The sequence below is a fragment of the Penaeus monodon genome, chromosome 41 (genome assembly GCF_015228065.2).
Source record: "Penaeus monodon isolate SGIC_2016 chromosome 41, NSTDA_Pmon_1, whole genome shotgun sequence".
Lineage (NCBI taxonomy): Eukaryota > Metazoa > Arthropoda > Malacostraca > Decapoda > Penaeidae > Penaeus > Penaeus monodon.
Window position 1 is genome coordinate 19,998,525 of NC_051426.1, and position 4,948 is coordinate 20,003,472.

A 4,948-nucleotide genomic window follows, 5' to 3' on the forward strand; every position below is an offset into this window, starting at 1 on the left:
GAAGAGAGAGGAGGGGGGGGGAGGGGAGAGAGAGAGAGAGACGGAGACGAGAACGAGAGAAGAGACGAGAGAGAGAGAGAGGAGAGAGAGAGAGAGAGAGGAGATAGGAGAGAGAGGGGAGAGAGAGAGAGAGAGAGACGGAGGAGCGAGGAGGAGAAAAGAGAGAGAGGAAAGAGAGGGAGAGGAGAGGAGAGAGGAGAGAGAGAGAGAAGAGAGAGAGAGGAGAGAAAGAGAGAGAGGAGAGAGAAAGAGAGGGGAGAGGAGAGAGAGAAGGAGAGAGAAAAAGAGAGAGAGAGAGAGGAGAGAGAGGAGAGAGAGGAGAGAGAGAAAAGAGAGAGAAAAGAGAGAGAGAAAAGAGAGAGAGAGAGAAGAGAGGACGAGAGAGAGAGAGAAGAGAGAGAGAGAGAGAGAGAGAGAGAGATGAGAGAGAGAGAGAAGTGAAAGAGAGGAGATGAGAAAGAGGATGAGGAGAGAGATGAGACGAGAAGGAGAGAGAGGAAGAGAGAGAGGATGAAGGACTGAGAGAGAGAGAGAGAGAGAAAGAGAGAGAGAGAAGAAGGAGAGAGAGAGACGAGAGAGAGGAGGAGAGAGAGAAGAGAGAGAGAGAGAGAGAGAGAGAGAGAGTGAGTAGTAAGCATATATATATTTCCAATAAAAAATAGTTCCCAGTAATGCTCACTTCCATCACACCAATCGCCTGCAAAGAGAGATCACAACACTATTCCAGTTACTACTACTAATTCTATTATAAATACACCTATTACTAATACCTAGAATAATATTGTTGTTGTTGTTGGTAGTAGGTGGTGGTGGTGGTGTTTGCAACGATGATGATAACAATGATAACAACACTAACAATAATAATAATTATTATCACTATATAAAATTTAAACTATTAATATCATCGACAACATAACAACAGCATTATCCTTACCACTAATATCAACGGTCGCCTCATTAACTAAAAGGAAAAGGCTTTTACGCCAGCCAGCTGGCCAGCCCAAGCAGCGGCCCTTCCGAGCCTGCCTTCGCAGCCATCTGCCACTGGAGGCCACCATCTGCCCATTCGGTTTCTCCGCTGCAACCCCGCCACCTACATGCTCCTCCCCCTCCCGCCGTTGCCATGCACTCGAGAAACCATCCGTCAAGTGGACTCACACGCCCAATAAACGATAAAACATCTGCTAGGAATCACCTGCTATCAATCACCTGCTCATCCTTTATGAAAACCACCTGTCAAAGCTCAGCCATCATCCACCTGGGCCATCTGCAACCCCTTCACCTCCGCCCCCCCTTCCCATTTCCCACCCCTTCCCCTCCCCCACTTCCTCCATTCTCCCCCGCCCCCTCCCTCTCCCTATCCCTCCGTAAATGTCTTAGTGGATGCCTTATCACGTAAATGTTTAACCACTGCTAGGCTTCTACCTCGATGTCTGCTGTCTGCTTGTCTGCTTGCTTGTGGAGTGTGGGGGAGCCCGGTATTTTGGGATTGCTTGCTTTTTATTGATTCAGTTCCTGGTCTTGGTTACATATCCTCCTGTCTTTCTCTATCCTTTACTTTTGGTAGGATTATCATATTTTCTTCAATTTTCTGTGTCGGTAGGCCTAATTGTTTCTTCGCTCTCCCTCTTACATTTCTATTCTGCTTAACCCTCCCTCCTCCCATCTCTTCACTTCTTTTCCCTTCCCTTAGTCTGCTCCTGTTTCCTGCTTCTTCCCTCTACTCTCTCGCTTTCCCTTTCTCTCCTTACTGCTCTTCCTTCCCTCTTCTTTTCTCCTTCATCTCCCTCCTTGACTTCGGTTTCCTTCCCGTTTTTTCTCTCTATTATCTTCTTCCATCTAATCATCTCTTTCTCTAAATTCTCTACTTCTCCTTCCTGTAACATCTTCCTCATCTTTCTTTTCCTTCCTTTATTCTGCCTCTCTCTTCTCTCTTCCTTCTTCTTAGTTTCCTCTACCTCCCCCCAAGACTTCATCTTCCTTCCCTTCTCCCTGCACTCGCTACTTCTTTCCTGTAACACCTCCCCCTCCCTTTTTTTATTCCTCTTCCGCTTATTTTTCCTGGTCTTATCCTGCCTCTCTCTCTCTCTTTTCCCTTTCCCCTTTCCATCTTCCCTCCCTCCCCTCCATCTCCCATTCTCACTGCCATACTTCCCTCACTAAGTTCAAGCTACCTTCCCATGTGACACATTCCCTCCCTCCCTCCCCTCCATCTCCCTTTCCTTTTTCCATCTTCCCTCCCGCCCTTCCTCCCCTCTATCTCCCATTCCCCTTTTCATCTTCCCTCCCTCCCTACCTCCCCTCCGTCTCTCATTCCCCTTTCCATCTTCCTTCCCCCTCCCTCCCTCCTCTCCATCTTCCATTTCCCTTTCCATCTTCCCTCCCTCCCTCCCTCCCCTCCTCCCACCAACCCCCGGGCGGGAAGCGGTACCTTCCACAGATAAGGTCAGGTAACAACAGCGGAGACATACACACAAACCGTTCCAAGGCGGGTGTGTCTCAGGGTAATTTCGGTAACGACGAGTAACCACAGTAATGCTTGGATTGCATTTCGATTTTTTAAAAACTGTATTTGGGCAAAGCGAAGAAAAAAGTGATAGCCGTCATTATATAGGCCGCGTGTGTGTGAGTATGAGTGTGAGTGTGAGTGAGTGAGTGAGTGAGTGAATGAGTGAGTGTGTGTGAGTATGAGTGTGAGTGAGTGAGTGAGTGAGTGTGTGAGAGTGTGGGGGTGTGAGGTGATGTTGTGTGTGTGTGTGTGTGTGTAGGTGTGTGTGTTGTGTGTGAGTGTGACGTGTGTGTGTGTGTGTATGGTGTGTGATGTGTGGCGTGTGCGTGTGTGTGAGTGTCTGTGTGTTTGGTGTGGGTCTGTGTTGTGTGTGGTGTGTATGTGTGTGTGTGTTGTGGTGTGTGTGTGGTGTGAGGTGCTTGTGTGTGTGTGTATGTGTGTGTGTTTGTGTGTGTGTGTGGGGTGTGTTCATGTGTGTGTGTGTGTGTGTTTGTGTGTGTGTGTGTGTGTGAGTGTGTGCTGAGTGTGTGTGTGTGTGTGAGTGTGTGTGTGTGTGGGGTGTGTGGTGAGTGTGTGTGTGAGTGTGTTTGTGTGGTGTGTGTGTCGTGTGTGTGTGTGTGTGTGTGTGTGTGTGTGTGGTGTGTGTGTGTGGTGTTGTGTGTGTGTGTGTGTGTCGTCGTCGTGCGCGTTGTGTGTGGTGTGCGTGTGTGTGTGTGCGCGCGCGCGCGCGTGAAAGTGAGTAAACAACACACGAGAAGCTAAGGCCCGACATCCCTCCGCACCTTCCCCCGTCCCAGTCTTCACCTCCACCTGTCCAACACTGCTCTCCCTCCCCCTCTCCCATTCTCCCGCCCACGTAAGATGCCCCCCCCCCCACGCCCCTCGATCTGCGAGTACCCATAAACCATCTCCAGCTGCTTAGATGGTCGGTCGCCTCGCCCGTGCTTTTTCAAGGCGAAGGTCGACCATCGCCGTCCCACACGCCAGCGAGGAAGGGCCTCCAAATTTTGCCGTTACAACAGGGGTGGGGGAGGGGGGAGCACGGGAGCAGGTGGGAAGGGGGTTCTGACGGGATCTTTCGCCCCCCCCCCCCGTTACCCCACTCTGAACCCACCGCCCACCTTACCCATCACACTATCCATAAGGTTCGTCCCGCTATTAAATCGCACAGGACTCTCGACTTTCGAGCAAAAGGATACCTAGCCGCACGTTGCTTTTTTTATTATTATTCCAACGGCTGGGTTACACCATCAAAGATCACAAATAAACAAACACAGCTGTCGTTTCAGACTCCCCTTCGGCTGTTTATGCTTACTATGCCCCCTCCTTCCGTCCCAAGAAATAAAAAGAAAGAAAGAAAAAAAGAAAGAAAACAGAGGGGGAAAAGAACACAATATTCTCTCTATTACAAAGCCCACTCAATGGCACTACCGCCCGAGGTGCCACGTAGGGCATTTTATCCGGCGCTGAGCAGGCAACAGACACTACAAAAGGTTTGAGATTTTGCGCCTGCGTCTTACGCTATCTATATTCTTTGTTCGTAGGTAAATGTGCGTCCTTAATAAATTTATAATCCGATAGAAATGATAATAAGGAAAATGGATATGATAAACTGAGGAAAAAATAAGGCGGGAAAATGCGTTACACACCATTTATTTTTCCCCTTCAGCCCCCCGAGGTAAAGACAGTCTTAAAGAACTTTTATTATTTTGTTATTCTCTTCCTCGTTGTTTCGCCCTCTTCTCTTGGATCCATTTCTTCTTGTTTTCCTTGTACCTTCCGTTTATCTTTTCCCCTGTCTGCCAATTTTATATCGAACAAAATAATCGAAAAACATTTCACATTTGCATAGTTTCCCTCAACTCTACCACATCACACCTCTCTAATATTGATTACGTCTACCCCTACCCTTTGTCAACTGCCTTATTTCTCCCGTTATCCCTCAGTGCCTGTTACATAGTATTCGTTTACCATCATTCATAAGCAAACTTTTCTCTCCCTCATCCTCTCTCTCCTTCTTTCTCTCTCTCCCTCTCTCTCTCTCTCTCTCTCTCTCTCCTCTCTCTCTCTCTCTCTCTCTCTCTCCCTCCCCCTCCCCCTCTCCCTCTCCCTCTCCCTCTCCCTCCCCCTCTCCCTCTCCCTCTCCCTCTCCCTCTCCCTCTCCCTCTCCCTCTCCCTCTCTTTCTCATTCACTGCCATATACCGCTTTTACTCTCTTATCCATCATCGCCATCCCCATCATCTAACCTCCTTTCCCCTTGTTCTCCTTCATCTTCCTGTCTGTTAACTCCATTTTTCGCATCTTTAAGTTACGAGGAGTGTACAAGACGGGGGTAAATGGGAAGGTCTTGTCTTACAAAATAAGGTGAAAGAGGAGGAGGAGGAAGAGGATAGGAAGGAAAAGGAGAGAAGGAATTATTGCATATATTATTAATTATA